Below are 19,314 nucleotides of genomic sequence, written 5' to 3'. Positions count from 1 at the left end.
GTGTGAGTGAGCACAGAAGGGACCGTTCCACTTGGCACGGCCGTGGTGACGCCAGATTGTACCATGTGTCAGCTTTTGTCAGAGAACACAGTGTGAATTTTGCTCCCCCTCCGCGGAGGCAGAAACCAGGGGGGGCACCATCGGAAGTCGCTTTGTGGGCTGTCCGTCCTTGCAACCGAGGTGCGATTCTTCTGGTGTCCAGTTACACACGTGGTGGACTCGGGTCTGCTGGAACCTAAGAAGGTAACTCAGGGAAGAAGGTAACTGAGCCGTCCGTGCGCAGGCCTGTGTGGGACCGTCCATGCTCATAAAACATGGTGAACGGCTTTGAATGGGCCCCATCCAGGTTCCAGGGAGGCGGGTCTCTGGGAACTGCCCTGTCCAACTGTCAGCAGTTACAGATGCCCGGAGTCTTGGCCGTCTCCACGATGCCCACTGCGCAGCCTGCCTTCCCTGGACCCCAGCTGGACTCTGGCTGGTCTGCCTCAGCTCCCAAACACACTTCAGGGCCTCACTTGGCCGTGAAGAGTGGCCAGGGCTGACTGTCCTGGGATGATCTCCCACTGCCTGTCTGCATGTGGGTGCTCCCGCAGTGTCCCTGGTGAGGGGCTGTCCCTTCAGTGTCACTAATAAGCATCCTGGGGAGCTGTTTGGGGCTCCCTATCCCTGTCACATTCTCTCAGCAATGACCACTCTTGCCTGCAACAGTCAGGGCTGGCGTTTGCTGAGTGGCACGGTCCACTGTGCTTCCTGTACCTAACTGGATCCCACTGGCTCATGTATCTGAGCATTTTACAGCAGCACAGGCTCATGGGTGGACCCATGTTGCCCAGCTGACCGCCGTGGGGCCGCCACAGGCTCCTCCTCCTGCTCTCTGATGGTCCTAGGGCCTTGCCTCCACCACCTTTCACCCAAGGACGACAGACTTGCCCATGCCCCACTGGCGTGCTCTGTTCCTCGGCAGGCCCTGCCCTGCCCCTCTGCGCTGTGCTGCCAGTGTGCTTGGGTGCTGGCAGACCTGGAGAAGGGACGCCAGCCATAGTGCAGGGAGAAGGTTTGTTTCCCAGTTAGGGCTGAAAACACAAACTATAGAAATGGAAGGGATGCAGCTGTCAGGGTGAGCATCAGGAGTGGCTGCATCCAGGAGCTGAAGCTCTGTGTGTTCTGTCTCTGTCTCTCTGCTCCATCCCATTTCTCCAGGGTTGTACATGTTCACCACACCCACAGGCCACATCCCCACCCACTGGGAAAACCAATTTGCTTTCTCAGCTGTGGAATTTTTTTTTTTTTTTTTGGTTTGGGTTTCGGAACTGGAATTTGAACCCAGAGGTGCTTTACCACTTGGGTACAGCCCCGGTGCTTTTTATTTTTAATGTTCAGACAGGGTCTCAAGTTGCTAAAGCATGCCTTGAGCTTGCAACCCTCCCGCCTCTACCTCCCAAGTTTTTAAAAGCCCATTGTCTGGACATTGCCCAAGGCCCATCCACCTGTAAACCAGGGTCCTTCTGCCTCTGAAAACATGTGGTTTGATGGAGAAGTGATTCCCAAGGGTGTGCTGATTCTACAAGAAAAGTGATTTAAGGCAAGAAAAACAATCGCTCCCCCTCCCAGTATGCATGACCAGACTCAGAGGCCAGAGGAGTCCAGGGGAGATGCAACCCTAGGGGAGTCTTTACCAGAGGGTCAGCCTGGGACAGAAGCAGGGGCCATCCCTGACCAGGCACCAGTCTGCAGCGAGAGGCCCTGGAGATGGGCAGCAACAAGGCCTGCAGCTCCTGCTACCCAAGACGGGAGGGGAGACCGTGCAGGGGAGCTGGGTGCCACAGGAAGCAGGCCAGCTGCGGAGTCAGCAGTAAAGACAGTGGCCCAGGCTTGTGTCCTCCCTGTTCCAGAGGGAGTCCACACTTACCCATAGGCCCTGGGCACACCCCACGCTCCCATGGCATGAGCTTGCTGGCAGCTCTCAGAGGCACAAGGAACATTCCGTGGCCGCCCACCAGGGCCACTGGGCAGGAAGTATTCCCGCAGGCAGCCGCTGCACAATTCACTGTGCCCAAGGCACACAGCAGGTTCTGGGCCCCTGACTGCGTCATTCTGATGAGCACCTCTGGCCCCCAACTGAGCCAGGACTACTTCCTGTGCAGGCCCCTCCCCTGGGAACGCTACAGGACCACTGGTGGCCAGTTCCTGTGCCAGATCTGGGGATCACTGGTGGTGTTCATCAGGAGCAGGCTTTTCTGCACACCAGGGGTGGCCGCGTGATGTCCACTCTCAGAGGTGAGGCCATGCCACACTGGTCACAAGAGGTGGGCTGTGTGACATCTATCCTCTGCGGCAGGGCTCTGTGACACCGATATGCAGAAGTGGGGACACCTGGCACTGGGCACAGGGTGGCAGCTGACGCTGGCCCCTGGCTTAGGGCTCAGGTTGCACCTGCAGCCCCTCCCAGCCTCCTGAACTGGTCTGGTTTAGCTTCAGCTGCATCTTGTGCAATGCCTGGGAACGAGTCCCGTCTTCCAAACCTTCCCCACTGTTCCCGAGGCAGCTCACTCTGCACACCTGAGCTGGAAGAGAAGGGACCAGTCAGATAGCCGTCATCATGAAGAGGCCTGCGTGCAGCCTGCCTGACCTGAGGGAGAACGAGGGGTGGGACGGGCATCTGCAGTGAGGCTGCGTGGGAAGTCCTCCCTAAATGTTGCTGGAGGCTCATTCACGGCCCTGCGGTCCCTGGTGGGCCTCCCACATACAACAAGAGTCTCCAGGAGATGGTGAGTCTTGGTTTTGACATAATGCCTTCCATTGACTCTTGTGTTAACTTGTAATGATGACTGCTATCTGACTGGCAGAAGCTCCCGGCATTCGAACAGCAGCGCTCAGCCAGCCCGCACTGCCCTCCGGCCCTGGGCAGGCCAGCGAGTTCCTGACCCACATGTGCAAGGCCTCACTGCAGGAGCCTGGCTGTCCGCTCGGGTCCTTTTATGGCTGCCAAGAAGCTGTCCTCCTCTCAGCATCAAATAAAAATGCAGCGGGGGGCTGCAGGCATTCAGCCCAGCTCCTCGGGCCTGTTGCACAGCTCACCTGGAAGTCTGGGTGGAATGGAGAGTCCTGTCTGTGGTCCAGTGGGCCGAGGTTCTGCATTCGAAAGGCTCCCTCGGGAGCCAGCATGGCTGGTCCTCAGACCACTGTGCAGGCAGTGGAACTCAGGCCACCAGAAAAGAAGGAACTGCATCCCAGACACGCTCCACGGCCTCTCAGCCCACGCTGGCCTGTGGGGACACTCACCTCGCTGGCCCACGGCTGTCATCTGCTGTGCCAAGCTGCCCTCGGCCTTCCTTCTGGTGGAGCCTATGAAAATAAGTATTTGGGTACTTCCTATATGCTCACACAGGCAGGCACCTCAATCAAACCAAAAATTCACCAGGAGATCAGTATGCGGACAGAATCCCCAGAGTGTTGGCTAGTGATAGCAAAACCAGCAAGACAGCACCCCTGCGCCTCCCAGCCACGAGGTGCCTCAGGGCTTGTCCAGTGGGGGGTGGGCTTCCCTGCTGCCTGCCAGTCACCACAGCAGGGCCTGGGTAGCCACCGGGGACAACTCCCTTCCCACCGCCCGCCGACACTTCACCAGCCGGGGCAGAGGGCAGAATAACAGCCCCTGAGGGCACAGCGCACCCTGCCACCGAGCTGCTCCTGGGAAATGAAACAGCCCCATCGCTGGTGCCCACCTGTCTGACATGCCCTGTGGGCTGACTTCCTGAGCTCTTCATTCTATCAAAAGTGCCTGTAGGCTGTCTGCCCCAGCTGTGCTCCCAAGGACCTGGCTGGGCGGGCCACCTGCACCCTTTGCTACGCAGATCTTGGGTTCATCCTGAGGAAACCAGTAGCCTCTGGGAGCAGCAGCCATGGCAGGCTTCCAGGCCTGGGGACGTGAGCCTCCTGGGAGCACCTTCTGCTGCAACGTGGGGCAGCGCTGGAAAGTTCCAAGGCTGTGCACCAGTTACATATGGCGAGAACACAGCGTGCCACCTCCTGTCGGGACGTCTCAGCATCCACCTCCTGAAAGACCTGGTGCTGCTCCTTCACCGTGGGCTGTTGCTCTTCCTTCTAAAATCAAAATTCACACTTTTATAGCTTGGCCAGGGTTCAGTTTGACAAAAACATTTTAAAGCTAGCAGATTTGATATATTTTTCTCACTATCAAGTGTTTCTCTAATTGCTCGGCTGCCTTGGAGTTCCGTGGCACCTGGGAGGAGTCTCAGGGGCTTTCAATCAGTGCTCTGCCTGTTTGCAAAGCTGCGGGGCCTCTTTTTATTTTTGGTCCTGATAATTTCTGCCTGGTAGGTGTAGAGGGGAGAGGAATTTTCCAGTCATCCCATGGGACAGTCCATACTCCGACCTCGGCCTGCCTCTGGGCGCTGCTCCTCTCACGGTGTTCCAGGATAGATGTTCCAGGATTGTGTGTTGCCTTGTGTTAGCTGAGCCTTGTCGACACACGGTGCACTGTCCCCAGGAACAGTGACATCCTGAAGGGCGCACCTGTCTTCTGGCCCCTGAATCTCTCCCAGTGGCAGCCGGGCTCCTGGGTGGGCCCGTCACATCCACTTGCTGAAGGGCTGAGTGAGCACAGACCCATCTCAGCCTGAACACATGTCCACGGGGCATTGCTTCACCCACCTCGCCAGCCCTGGACCAGCCCGGAGGTCCCTCAGCTCTCCAAGGGCAGGAGTCCCTGCACCCAAGGGTCATTGTGGAGGGTGCTCTCTGGCGTCAGGCCCCTGCAGCAGTGACCACACTGCCCTTCGTCACATGCTCTTGCAGGGGCTAGGTGAGTTTGGAGCTGGCAGGGCCTGGGAGCTGCCAGCTGCAGAGGCTGCTGATGCTACCCATGGCCCTTCGCAGTCACACTGGTCATGCTGGGTTAGGAGAGCCAGCCCACAGGGCGGCTCCCTGGGCAACACCCTGCCTGCTGAAGAGTGTGCTCCCAGTGTGTCCCCGAGAAGCCCAGAGCCACAGCAGTGGCCCTGCCATCCCTCACGTCCCTGTCCCTCGGAATGCCCACACTGAACGAGTTCCCACGGATGCTGTCACTCACGGTGGTGTCACGAGATGGAGTCACGATGACGTGGCAGGAGGTCGGTCGTGTCTTGCTGGAGGCTCTACTCACAGCTCCAGCAATCTCTCAGAGAACTGTAGGGAAAGATGTGACACGGGCACCCGAGAGCCACTGTCCACCCTGTCCAGGAGGCTCCCAGAGGAACAGAGTGACTCTCAGCTGACCACATGGCAGGTGCACCAGGGGCCGTCCACACTGCCCCAGCACCTCCTAAGGTGACAAGTGACAGCTCTTCCTTCCAAGCACCCGGATGGGAAGGGGCAGAGGGAAACAAGATGGTGGGTGCCAGGGCCCAGCCAGCAGAGGGGCTTGACAGAGCCTTGTCCTGCTCCACTGGTGGGGAGGGTGCATGGGGCGTGAACGGTGGACATGGAGGGATGCTCTGGCCAGGTCCCAGGGAAGGTGTGCTGGGACACCCCGCATAGCAAAGGCCAGCCAGACTGCCCCTCCGACATCCTGCCCGTGGCACCTCACCACTCCCCTTACAGTGTGTAGGCATCCCACACCTGGCACAGGACAAAGGGTCAGTTCTGCATCCTATTCCACATGCCTATAGGCAGAGGATGGGCCTCACGCTCGTGGAGAGCTAGGCCACCTGGGCAGCGTCGGAGCAAGACTACTGGGATCAGCCACGGATGCGCACTGGTTGGCAGTCTTCGTCCCCACCTGCGTGTGTCACCCTGCAGACCTACCAGTTCACATCGGAGGGACTTTATTTCAATTTCAGAAATACATTTAATACTGACAGCCTCCCCAACGTGATGGGAAATGTCGAATGGGCAGAAAAGCACAGATGGGAGGCAGAGCCAAGCCCGGTTCTTAGACCAGAGACAGCCCGGTGGTGCCCCAGCAGGAGCCATGCAGCCTGTGCAATGTGTCCCCCGGTGGTGCTGGATGGCCAGCTCAGGACCCCATATTCCAGCAGAGGAGGGGTGGGAGGAGCAGAGCATTAAGATTCTGGAATGACTGACAGGCTCCCTAAAGCGGTTAGTAAAAACTGACAAAATGAAATTAACAGGAACTAATTGTAACATACTCTATGTAGATTAAAAAAAAATTAGATGCAGATGGGCACAATGCCTTTATCTTATTTATTTATTTTTATGTGATGCCGAGGATCGAACTCAGTGCCTCATACATGCTGGGCAAACCCTCTACCACTGAGCCACAACCTCAGCCCTGCATGTAGATATTAAAGAAACAGATAACAAAATTTGTGGGTTAGAGGAAAAAATCCTAAGAGCTGCACAAATAGAGACAGGTCTGGAGATCTGTCTACCCAAGCCAGGTCATTCACAAACGTGCCTCAAGGCCAGGAAAGGACAGCAAACCCTCTAGCTGGATGAATAAGAGTTGCGGGGGTGGGGTGGACTGTGACAGGCCACTGGAGGCTTGGCACAGGTGAGGGTCTGAATAGGCAGCCATGTTAGCCAGGTTGGGATGGTCCTCCCAGGAAGAACAGGACAGGCCCAGGGAGCCTGTGGCCTCAGTGCATGGGGACCCCCCTCTCTCTCACCAAGGGTGCAGGCACGGACCTCCCCAGGGCTCCTTTGTTCTCTGCTTACTTTCATGTCACAATGACCACAGGGGCCAGGGACACAGCCCTGTGAGGCACATCTGCTGACCCAACAGCGCAGCTGCTGCCCAGAAATGGTCACATCCCCTGGAGACAGTGGTGTCTCAGGGACAGTGGCCCTGGCCTCCCGACAGCTACACCTGGCCTCCGGACAGAATGATTCCAGAGGGAATAAGGCTCCCTTCCCAGGCCTGGTGCTGGGCAAAAAGTCTCCATTTCTGGATGCAAGAGTAACACACTGCACTGGAGACTTCTGTGTGCCCAGGATCCCTCCACAGGTCACCTGGGGCTTGACAGCAGGCACATCCTGCAAAGTCCATGTCCTCCCCAGGGCCTCAGGCTCTGTCCACTGCTAGTGTCTCTGGAAAGGCTCCTGGGTGAAATGCAAGTGTGAGCACCTGGGTGTGTATGTGAGTGCCTGAGTGCATGCATGTGCCTGGGTGTATGTCCATGTGAGCACATGAGCATGAGTGCTCATGTGCATGTGTTGGGTTATGAGAGTGTGCATGTGTGCATGTGCACGTGGCTGTGTGCCCGGGTTTATGCGTATGGAAGTGTGAAAGCCTGAGTGTGTGTATACCTGTGTGTGATATTGCAGTTATGAGTGTGTGAGCGTGAGCACCGAGTGTGAGCCTGTATGTGTGGGTGTGAGAGCTGGCATGAATATGTATGTGTCCAAGTGGTTATGCGTGTGTAAGTCTCATGAGTTCGATGTTGTGAGCACATTAGCTTGGATCTGCGCGCGTGTATATGCACCTGTCCGTGTCCCAGGTTGGTCCTCCAAGTGGTGGGCACACCAGCCCGGTCTCATGCTTCCGCTGCTCCGGGCGGCTCTGATCGCTGCAGGGTCTCCCCAGGACCCCGCTGGGCGCGAGAGGGCGCCGTGCCACCGCGGGCAGGACCCACCAACCGATGAGCAGGGCGGTGCCAGACTCTGGGCAGCCGGCCAGCGGACGCCGCGCTCCGCCCCGAGGAACCGCGGGCAGGCGCGCGCAGCCGGCAGCCAGCCCCGAGGTAAAGTTGCGCGCTCCGTGGAGCCGCGGTCTACCCCGCAGTTCCGGGGTCCAGGGCGGGGATGGGGGCGCCGGCGCCTTTCTGGGGGCAGCCACTGCCCGCTGTGCACACTTTGGCCTTAAGTGGAGGGACTCGGAGCGGGCGCGGAAGCAGCGGGGACGGACGCTTGAGGGGGCGGGGCGGACTGTTCGGGCGCCGCCCCCGCCCCACGCGCTGGATCCCCGGGGCGCGCGGGCCCGGCCGCGTTGTGCGCTTTCATGGAGGTCCAGGTGGCCGCTGGAGCCTGGATCCTGCAGCCGCCCCGTCTGCCAGCATCCGTCCTGCCAAAACCTGGGTGAGAGGAAGAGGGGACGGACAGAGGGCCCGCGACTGGGATAGGGGTCCCCAGGGTGAGACCAGGGCTCTTTCATGCTCTGTCCGGCTTGGAAGGTGGGTGCACCCGGCTTCCGCGAAGGTGGGGGACATGGGCGAATGTGTGGCGCTCGTGCGCCTTCCTGGCCGGAGAAGCGGGGAGATGATGGACCCCACGGCCAGCTTACCAGCACAGGCGCGTGCACGCGCGCGGGGTCTGAGTCTGGCGAGGGTCCCCGCTCTGGCAGCGGTGATTTCTGCAAACTCCCAGCCTGAGCGTGCGCCGCACCTTCCAGGCTGAGATGGGGCTCTGCGCTGGGGCGCGGGCAGCGCCTGTGGCTCCTACAGTGGCCCCAGGGGGCAAGGATTGTTGGGCGTTGAGGGGGTCCGGACCTCGGCGGGCAGGTGCGGGGTGTGAAGTGGCCTCCTGCGGCCTCCTCTTGCCTCCGCACCACCACCCGCCCCGCCCCGGTCCGAAAGTTCCCAGGGTCCGGGGAGGGAGACGTCCCGCACCTGCGAGGGTCTGTGCTTCAGCTGTTGCGGGGTGGCCCTGGAGGTCCCTTCCCAGCCCGCCCGGCTCCAGCCATTCCGACCCCCGGAACTTTGCCCGCTCAGCAGCGCGGCGGTGGCGGGTTGTCCTTGGGAAGCCTTGGCCCCGTGTCGGACTTGGCTTTCTCTGGCTCTTCTGCTCCCCCCCCCGTCCCCCCCCCCATCGCAGACTTCCAGGAAGCCCTTCTCCCCCGGCCTCTTGGTCCTCCGCATTTGCCCTCCGCAGGTTGTAAATAATGGATCTTGACCTAGTTGGGAAATCTCAGAGCAGTTCTGAGTGGCTCACTCAGCCCAGCCCTGGAGTCAAGATGGCAAACCCGGGGTCAGATGTGGGTGGGGGCGCTGGAATCGCCTTGAGCAGTTTTCTTGTCTGCTGAGAAATCTGGAGGCCACCATCCCGTGGTGATGAAGGCAGAGAGGGCTCATCCCAGCCCCCTACCTCTCCCTCGGGCTTCGGGGCTGAGCTCTGGCTGGGGTTGACCTCACATCCTTCCAATCCTCCTCCGGTGGAATTGCCCTGTTCCCTTGAACTATGAACGTGTAGCAAGTTAGGGGTCAAAATACTGTAGGGGTCAAAAAAGCTGTAGGTCCTGGTTAGGTGCTAGCCACAAAGATGTGGGCTGTGATGTGTGGCCCAGAGGTGCCTTGTTGGTGTCTTACTAGGGAGGGGAACAACTTTCAGGTCTTTTTAAGGCCAGTGGCAATATATACATTCCACGTTGCAAACTTCTGATACCTTGAGATTTCCATACTTTAAGAAACGAATTATGTGTGTGTGCAACGCAGGAAGGAAAGGAGGAAGCCTGCTCCTGGCTGACAGAGGGCCTGTATGGCTTTCCCTTTCCAGTGCCTAGGAGGCTCCTGCACAGAACGGATGCTCAGGAAATTGTGCTGGTTGATTAATTGTTTGAATCATAATTAAGAGTTTATGCCCAGGGTATGGCTGGGAGCGCATTATCATAATTACAGGTGAATATGCATAATCAATAGGTCTTTTAGAGCATAGTTGGTGGGAAATGATAAAATGTGGGGGTTGCCCTGGTAAATGCCATCAGGGGCCCCTCAGCAGATCTGATACAGTCAGTCTCCTGGTCCAGAGCTCGAAGTGCGTCTGCCAGGCGCCAGGAGGGCAGGATGAGCCAGGGGGCTGTTTGGAGTAGGAGGTGCTGCTGACTCGCCTGTGTGGATGTGTGGGGGCAGGTTGTGGGGAGCAGATGGGCAGCTTGGGGATGTGTCGATGCAGAAGAGGGGCAGACCTGAACAAGGAGGCCAGGCCCAGGGCTCCAAATGGCCACCTGAATATCTGAGCGCGTGATTTCTTGAGAAGCAGAGCCATCTAGGTTCTGGTCCGTCTAGGAGTATTCTTTGGTAATGGGGGGGCTCCCATTTGCTGGAGGTCAAGTGTCTGTCCTCAGGGGTCCTGACAGTCCTCTGTGAGGAGGGCTCAGAGTGGCACCTACAGTGCAAGGGCCGGATTCTGCCCCTGGGCCTGGTCCCCAAAAGAGGGCCTGTGCCTCACCTTGGGAGTACTCAGCGTTCCTTCTGGCTCCAAGGAAGTGCAGTTGCTCTCCCAGTCCAGTGATCTCCACAGAAGAATCCCAGCAGTTCCCTTTCATAGTGGAGCTAAGGTAGACCAGGCAGGTGAGCTGGCCCTTTACCTCCTGGGATCTCACCTGTGGGCACCTGTGGTCCTAGCAGGTGTGTCTGTAGCATTCCCAGGATACCACTTGAGAAGCAGCGTAAACTGTGTGCATTCTGACCCTGTGTCGGACGAGAAAGGAGCACTGCAAGATGTCTTGGCACTCTTAGTCTGAGAGGAGAAACTCTTATCAGAACCAAGTAAAATCAGTAGTACGTTTTCTAAAAAGAAAGCATCCAGTATTTACATTTGATGGTGAGTTTAGAGAAAGACTAATGGAAATGTAAGACAGTAACAGAAGGCCTCATGTTGCTTGTGTTCCGCAGAAGACGGCATATCTGCTGTGCAGGCAGAGGCCTGCCCAAGACCCTGGGCACAGCACAGTAGGCTCTCCCCTCCTCCTATTGGAACCCAGCTCTTAATTTAGTTCCCCTCTTCCTCCAAGGACCCCTGTGAGCTGCACCTGCTGCGCATTGCTGCTCCTGTGAGGAGGCACCGGATGCAGCTGTGACCAGGAGCCTGGGCCACTTTCCAGAACCTAATGACCTTCCTGGTTATTTTTAACCTTCTTAGATAGTTAAATGGTGGAGTTTAAATGTGAGATTGGTCTTGGGTGGTGCTGGGCATGTGAAAGTAAAGACTACAATCCAGGGCCTCACAGAGCCTCATAAACTGATCTAATCTGAATATGGCAGAGTTTCTAACTAAATTCCAGTCTGGCAGACAAATTTGCTTTTGTAAAGGGTTAGTATGGTGACTAGTACTCTGACCGAGGTGTGCCTGACCCTCGGCTCCAAGCACCTTGTGGGCGTGGGTGTGGGTGCCCAGGCTGGCCCCATCTCCAGCTGGTGGGCATCAAGGGGCTCTGAGCCAATAGGGGTTGCCAAGTGTGGCAGGCCCATGAGCAGCACTGAGCACAGGCTTCCCTCGTGGTCCCAGCTGGACGGTGGGAGCTGAGCCAGTGAACCAGGGTCCTGCCCTGGGCTCCACCTGGGAGGCTGAAGACAGGACCTGCAGTCAGCTCTGAACACAGAGCCTCACTGATTCCCCTAGTGGAAAGTTACACAGTTCTCAAAAAAAAGATTTTTTTTTTTTTTTTTGTACCAGGGATTGAACTCAGGGGCACTCGACCACTGAGCCCCATCCCCAGCCCTATTTTGTATTTTATTTAGAGACAGGGTCTCACTGAGTTGCTTAGTGCCTCACCATTGCTGAGGTTGGCTTTGAACTCTTTGAACTCTCTGAGCACTGGGATTACAGATGTGTACCACGGACCTGCCCAGTTCTTAAATTTAAGCACCACCAAAGTGGACATCTTTAAAGACTAACCTGTGAAATTCTGAGTTTGATAAAAATTTTGAGAACATGTAGGCTCTGGGGGGGGATGGGGGTGGAAGCTGACTTCCCAGCAGGACGCCAGTGCCTTGAGCTCCGCACCACGCAGTGCACCCCACTTTACTGTCCAGGCCTTCCAGGTGAGTCCTTGCCACCAGGTGTGGTCCCTGTCCCAGAGGTGTGCACACAGGGAGGCCCCAGGCATGCTCCTCCAGGGACCCTTCCCTGCACTGGCGAGGTCTGTGCCCTCTTCCCTTGCCTACTTTAGGGGGTTGATGTCTGGCCCTCTCCTGGCATCCCAGCTCTCTCTCCATGCCTCCTCTTCGGTCTGTCTTCCTGTGATGATCCTGGGGCTGGTGCTGTTGCCTGTGTTTGTCACATGGCCTGCGTAGGTGTCACAGTGACTGTACGCTGCCTTCTGCCATGAAGCCTGCTGCAGGCCTGATGTCAACTGTGACGTCATCGGGCACTGCTGTGCATAAGGCTGCACAGCAAGAGGAAGTCAAGTTTGCAGACATTTCCAGTGACTTAATGCAGGCTGGATTCATTAGAATTAGGAAAATACCTCAACTGCTAAAATCTAGAGTCTTTGGGGGCTAACACACACCTTGTGTGCAGGGCAGGCACCTTTCCATCAGCCAGCAGATGGTGAAGAGACCGGAGTGAAGGCCCAGGAGGTCGGGTGGGTCTCAGGTAGGCAGGCAGTGTTTCTCCAGGACCCCAACCCCAGTGTGACAGTGGAATGTAGGTGTATCAGCCTGTCTTTACTATAACAAAATACCTGGGACAGGCTGATGATAAAGAGAAGTCTATTGGGGCTCATGGTTTTGGAATCTGGGAGTCCAAACAGCAGGTTGTCGGCCCGGCCCCGGGCTACATCCCCTCTGGCAAGAGCACCTGTGTGTCTGTCAGTCTGGTTGCTCTCCCGTGGCTGTAATCAGTCCCACTAGAAGCCTCTCAGGGGACTCCACCCTGGTGAGGACTCTCTCACCTCACCACTTCCCAGAGGCCCCAGCCCTCAGCACCAGTGTCCACCCTCTGAATAGTGAAAGGGGACTTTGTCTGATCTAGTCACTTTCTAGGGACCCAGCCCTAAGCCCCAGAGTCGCAGGCACACATGACATTGGGGATTGAGCTGCTGAAGCTGCACATTCCGACCTTGGCAGAGGCCCAGGGAGTGAGCCACGTGGGTGGAGAGCTCTGTCCCCCCTGGACAAGTGCTGCCAGGTTAGGCCTCGGCTCAGGTCAGGCTTGGCTGCTTGTGTTGGCCCGGAGGCTCACTGGGAAGTGCTGCGTGGTCCCAGGAGGTTCTGGCAGGGGTAGATGGGCCTTGGTCACTGAACATGAGCAGTACAGGATGTTGGGCCGCTCGCTCCTCGCTGGGGAGTGAGGGGTGTTCTGGGGAGCTTCACACTCCCGTTAGGCCTCCAGAGGAGCGCACTCCAGGGAGTCGGAGGCGACCTTCAGAGTCACGTGGGTGGAGCTGCACTCGCGGGGGTCTGGGATGTGCGTCTGGCCACTGTTGTCCTTGAGCACTGCTTTCAGACTGCAACGGTGTTGCGAAGGCCCCCTGCTCGCCCGCACCCACCGCGGCAGAATTGGTAAAGGGGGAAACGGCACACTCCTGGCAGTTAGGGGCTTTGAGAGAACTTCCTCTTTCTTATGTGTAAGTGTAAGAATTGAGCTTGGAACCTGGAGCCCAGATGGCTCCGGCCTTGGAGCTGAGAGCCTGGGGTGCAGGGCAGACCCGGACAGGGCTGCTGCTGACCGGGGCGTGGTTGTCCCTGCCTCTTGCTGGCTCTGGACCTGAGTCACGTGGGTCTCTGCTCTCCTCCCTCTGAGAGTCCTCTGTCCTCCAAGTGGTGGGGGTACACTCCCCTGTACCAAGTGGAGTGAGGCCCCATTTCTCCAGAGTGAGTTCCGTCCCCCGAATGGCCAGCCTGGTCCTGCCTGCCCTGTGTCTTCCCACCACTGGAGGCACCTAGTGTCCCTCTAGGTAGCCAGGCTGGTTGTGACGTACCCAACCTTCTGAAGTGAGCTCACTCAAGTCCCATCTGTGACATTTGTTTTGGACAGTGTGACATGGGTTCCACGGGGAGAGGAGGTGGTTCACCCCGGGCAACTGAGCAGCGGCCCTCGTGACTCCTCCTGCCCCCAGAGGCCCCAGCCTCTGGCTAATGGGGTCAGTGGGCTCCAGGCCCTGCAGTGGCGCGTCTGGGTTGTGCGCCGGGCTCTTGCTGAGCCAGCTCTTTGCTCACCCCAGGGAGCTGAAGGACCAACAGATGACAGGAGCCGCCACCGTCTGGTCTGAGTGGGGGGGAGAGATTTGTCAGCTCACTGCAGGATGCTTCTCATGTGGAAAGCCTGCTCTCTCTTATGCAGAATGGGCTTTAAAAGACAGAAGGAACTTGAAATAATCTGAGAGGAAAGGGCTGAGGCGGAATTTACAGAAAGAGAAACTTTAAAAGCAAGACTTCAGGGACTGTGGCTGGGACTCAGTGGCAGAGCGCTTGCCTAGCACCTGTGAGGTACTGGGTTCCGTTCTCAGCATCACATATAAATAAATGTATAAGATAAAGGTCAATCAACAGCTAAGATGAAACGGCTCAGGCCTGTAATCCCAGCAGCTGGGGAGGCTGAAGCCAGAAGAACACAAGTTTGAGACCAGCTTCAGCAACTTAGCAAGACCTTGTCTCCAAATTTTGAAAATGAATAAAAAGGTTTGCGGATGTGGTCAGTGGTGGACCACCCCTGGGTTCGATCCCTGGTACCAAAAATAAATAAATAGATAGATGGCTAAAAGGAGACTTGGAAAAGAGAGTGGAGGCCAGCAGAGTCCTGGCCAGGAGGGAGTGTGGGGAGTGTGTCTTCACCCAGGGCAGTGCTGAGGGCAGGCGGACCACAGCTGATGTCAGGCACCAGGGCAAACCTAGCAAAGAGAAGCAGCAAAAGCAGAGAGCAAAATTAACAAGCAGACGTAAACCCGTGCTGGTGCACACTTCCAATCACTTGACGAAGAGAGCCCTCGGACCCCAGAGACAGGCAACCAAGCCCTGCTCAAGCCAACCAGAACATGAAGTCCGTACTCAGAAACCACGTATGTTTGTATGGACTAATGGTGAACGATCGGGAAGAAATTAAGCAATTCCACTTACAGTGTTATAAAAATAATAAAATCATCATCTTCATAATAAAATATGTAGAGATGAATTTAACCAAAGAGGCGTAAGACTTGTGTATTCAAAATTACAAAACATTATTAAAAGAAACTAAAGGAGATCTAAGTAAATGAAAAGATATGCTCTGTTCATGGATTGGAGTATTTAACATTGTTAAGGTGGGCATACTCCCTAAACTGATGTATAGGTTCAATACAGTCCCTGTCAGAATCTCAGCTGTCTTCTTACAGAAATGGACAAGACAATTCTAAAATTCATATATAATTGCAAAGGACCAACATTAGTCAAAAAGTATCCTGAAAAAGAAGAAAGTGGCAATGAACTCGTATGTACTAAAACTAATTACAAATCTACAGTAGTCAACCTATCAACATTTGTATCATCTGAGACCATAAAGACACCTAAACGCTTGGGAATTAAATGATACAATTTTAGTCAATCTATGAGCCAAAGTAGAAGCCTCAAAAGAAAATTTAAAATGCCTGGGACTTAATGAAAATACAACAGATCAAAATGTGTGGGATATATGCAAATCGGCTGAGTGGGAAGTGGATAGCACCGAATGCCTACATGAGAAAGAGGAGAGGTCTAAAATCAGTAGTATAAGTTACAACACTGGATTAATTCTTTAAAAACCCTTGGAATGGGGCTGGGGATGTGGCTCAAGCGGTAGTGCGCTCGCCTGGCATGTGTGCGGCCCGGGTTCGATCCTCAGCACCACATACAGACAAAGATGTTGTGTCCGCCAAAAACTAAACAATAAATATTAAAAAATTCTCTCTCTGTCTGTCTCTGCATATCTCTCTCTCTAAAAAAAAAAAAAAAAAAAAAAAAAAACTCTTGGACAAGAACTCCCAAGGATATTTTCACTGGAAAAGTCTATCCAATGTTCAAAGAAGAAAGGAGTCAGCATTGCCTGATAACCCTAGTAGACACAGACAGTACAAAAAGAGAGAACAACAGGTCAAAGCCTTCATACATGCAGATTCAGAATCTTCAACACCATATTAGAAAATTGAATTCATGTGTAAAGTTACTGAACCAAGTGAAATTTAATACAGGTATGCCAGGCTGGTTCAATGTTCAAAAATCAACCAGTATCTCCCACCATATCACCATAAGATGTGATCACATCAATTGATGCAGAAAGGCATTTAACAAAATACAACACCTAGTCACAATAAAAACTCCCAGAAATCCAGAAACGAGTATTCAACTTGACAAAGAGCACCTACATAAAACCTACAGGTGAAAGACTGAAAGCTTTTCTTCTAGGATCTGGAGTAAGATAGGGTTGTTCACTCTCACCACTGCTGTTAGCATAATACTGCAATTTTTTTTTTTTTAGAGAGAGTGAGAGAGGAGAGAGAGAGAGAGAAGAGAGAATTTTTTTAATATTTATTTTTTAGTTCTCGGCGGACACAACATCTTTGTTGGTATGTGGTGCTGAGAATCAAACCCGGGCCGCACGCATGCCAGGCGAGCGCGCTACCGCTTGAGCCACATCCCCAGCCCAATACTGCAATTTTTGAAAATGAAAAAAATGAAATAAAGGACATACAAACCATTAAAGAACAAATATAACTCTATTTGCAAATGATACAATTATCTACGTAAAAAAATCTAAGAAATGTTCCCCCAAAACTCCTAGAACCAATAAGTGAGTCTGGGAAGATGGCAGTGTAGATGACCAACACCCAGTGAGTCACAGTTCTGTGTGCCAGCAGTCAACGTGGAGAACCAAAAGTAAGATCACAGGCCAGGCTGAGGACGCAGCCTAAAGCTGGAGCACTTGCCCAGCAGGCACAAGGCCCGAGGTTCAATCTCCAGCACCACAAAGAAACAAAAACAAGGCCATTTACAGTCACACCAAAGAAAATAAAATACTTAGGCATAAATACACAAAATATCAAGTCTATATGCTACAAATCATAAATGTGAATAAGAGATAACAAAGAAGACCTGAATAAATTGAAGGACATACCATGTTCATGGATTAGAAGACTCTGTGTTAGTCCTCAAACCGATCTATATGTTAGTGCAACTTGTATCAAAATCCCAACAACTTCCAGGTATATGGCACATGCCTGTAATCCCAGCATCTGGGGAGGTTGAGGCAGGAGGATCATGAGTTCAAAGCCAGCCTCAGCAAGATCAAGCTGCTAAGCAACTCAGTGAGACCCTGACTCTAAATAAAATACAAAATAGGGCTGGGGTGTGGCTCAGTGATCAAGTGCACCTGAGTTCAATCCCCTGTAATACACCCCCAAATTGCAATATTTTATGTAGAATATGGAAAAACTTATTGTAAAGTTCATATGGAACAGCTCAGGCTCTAAAACAATCAAAACAATTTGTAAAAAGGAGAGCACAGTGGGAGAAACCACTCAGTATTAATGCTTTCCACAGTTATCAAGACAGTGCGGTACTGACAGAGGGACAGACTCATGGACCAATAGGACAGGGCACAGAGCCTATCAGGAGAGTCACACAAGTGTGTCAGCCAGGGGTCCCTCATCGTAAGCCTCAGCCTTTGTAGAAAAATTACTCAAAATGGATTGGACTTAAATGTAAGTGTAAAAATATAAATTTCTAGAAAAAAAATTGGAGAAAATCATTGGGATCCAGCCTTGGGGCAAAGAATTCTTAGGCCTGATATACCAAGGGCAGGATCCAAAAGCAAACTGGATCAATTGGACCTCGTGGAAATTAAAAACCGCTCTGCAAAGACCCCCTCAAGAACATGAAAAGAGCTGGGCATGGTGGCTCAGGCCTGTAAACCCAGCACTCAGGAGGCGGAGGCAGGAGGGTCTTGAGTTCAAAGCCAGCCCCAGCAATTTAGCCAAGTGCTAAGCAGCTCAGTGAGACCCTGTCTCTAAATAAAAAACAAAATAGGGCTGGGGATGTGGTCAGTGGTTGAGTGTCCCTAAGTTCAATCCCTGGTACCCCTGCAAAAAAAGAAAATGAAAAGACATTGGAGTGAGAGAAAATGTTACCAAAGTCTAGCCTACATGAGGAACCAGCAGCCAACCAGTTGAGGAACTCCAACCGAAAACGGGCAAAACTTGAGAGCAGACATTTCCCTAAAGAGCACGTGCAGATGATAAATGAGCACATGGAAAGGTACCATTGGCTTTGGGGACGCTCAGTCGATTAAAGCCATGGTGGGTAGCATGATGCACCCATTAAAATGACTGAAATAAAAAATACAAAGAAAACCAAATGCTGGCCTAGATGCAGAAAAACGATCCCTCATAGTGTGTGAAATGTAAAGTGGTGCAGCTACTCCACAAAATTGTGTCACAGTTTCTCATAAAACAGAACATGCCCCAGGCACATGGCCTAGTGTTGCAGCTTGGACGTTCATCCTAGAGGAGACGTCCGCAGGAAAACCTGGACACGGGTTTTCAGAGCAGCTGTGTTAAGAGCCAAAGCTTGGAACACCCAGGTGCCCTGCCACAAGTGGATGGCTACACAAGCCAGGATCTTTGGTGCCACGACTCGCACAGCCTGGGTGGACCCGACTTTAAAAGGTGGACATGTGCATGCTGTGGTCTGGATCTGGAACACGCCCATGTATCAGAGGCTGGGCACCCGGCCGAGGGCACTGTTGGAAGTGGCAGGAACTTGGCAGGAGGGACTAGCCCTGGACCCCCTGCCCTCAGGGGCCTCCTGGCCTGGTTCAGGCTCCCAGGCACAGCTCTTCTTGTTGTCAGCCAAGGTTCCCAGCAGAGAAGGCCTCCTCCCTGCCTGGCACGGTCTGGGGACTTGCCTGGTCCGTTTGCTCTCATCAGTCAGTGAGCCCTGCAGGGTGGGCGTCCAGCCTGTGGGATGGAGAGGGTGTGGCACGCCCTGCAGCTTGAGTCCCTTCCACCTTCCTCCGAGAGGCCATCCTGAAGTGCCAGCTGCTCCCCATCCCTCTGTACGGGGGAGGAGTGTCCTCTTGTCCCTCAGGAAGTGTCACCGGCTGCGTGTTCTTTGGCACTTAGATTCTCCCCAGCGCTGTGTCCTGGAGTCACTGTGCCAGCCCAGAGCCTTGGCCTTTCCACGCTGCAGCAGGCCTTGGTTGCCTGGGTTCTGCTCCAACCTGCGCAGCTCCATCCGTCTGCAGGGAGGTACCTGCACAGGTGCTCCGACGTCTTCAGTGTCCACCACGTCCAGGGGCCTCAGTGCCTCAAGGTGACTGGCTGGGTGTTGCTGGATCCCAGCCAGGGCTATCCTCACGGCCAGAGTCCTCCTCACCACTGGCCCACAGAGGCGTTCGGGCTTCCAGGTTCTGTGGGTCCCCAGGTGACGCAGTGTGTCACCCAGCACTCTGACCGTGGTGTCTGGGCTCTTCCCCCGGTGAGGGCTGTTTTCTCCCTGCGCCGCTTGCCCATGTCCCTCTAGGTTTTCGAGGATCCTGTCTCCGTTAGCTTTCCTCCTCGTGGGGTCTCAGTGCACCCCCGCTGCTCTTCCCCATTTGAATGTTACAGTCACGTGTCTGACTCCACAAAATAGGTGGCTCTGGTTTTCATGGGACAAGGGACTGAGCTGAATTTACAGGTGAACTTGGAGG

At 54.5% G+C, this 19,314-nt stretch overlaps 1 protein-coding gene across 3 annotated transcripts in view; it reads left to right on the top strand.

Annotated features, from left to right (window-relative positions):
* The first annotated feature begins 7,612 nt into the window (after positions 1-7,612).
* Positions 7,613-19,314, top strand: part of Kcng2 (potassium voltage-gated channel modifier subfamily G member 2) — a 43,976-nt gene continuing 32,274 nt past the window's right edge. Inside the window, exon 1 of one of the 3 annotated variants that reach the window (XM_021732508.3) lies at positions 7,613-7,703. The gene's annotated coding sequence lies outside the window, so the exon portion shown is untranslated. The other 2 variants (XM_021732507.3, XM_005334386.4) reach the window with 2 other exon arrangements.

Source organism: Ictidomys tridecemlineatus, chromosome 13 (genome assembly GCF_052094955.1).
Source record: "Ictidomys tridecemlineatus isolate mIctTri1 chromosome 13, mIctTri1.hap1, whole genome shotgun sequence".
NCBI lineage: Eukaryota > Metazoa > Chordata > Mammalia > Rodentia > Sciuridae > Ictidomys > Ictidomys tridecemlineatus.
The sequence above is the reverse complement of the archived record's forward strand: the minus strand, read 5'-3'. Positions and strand labels throughout refer to the sequence as shown.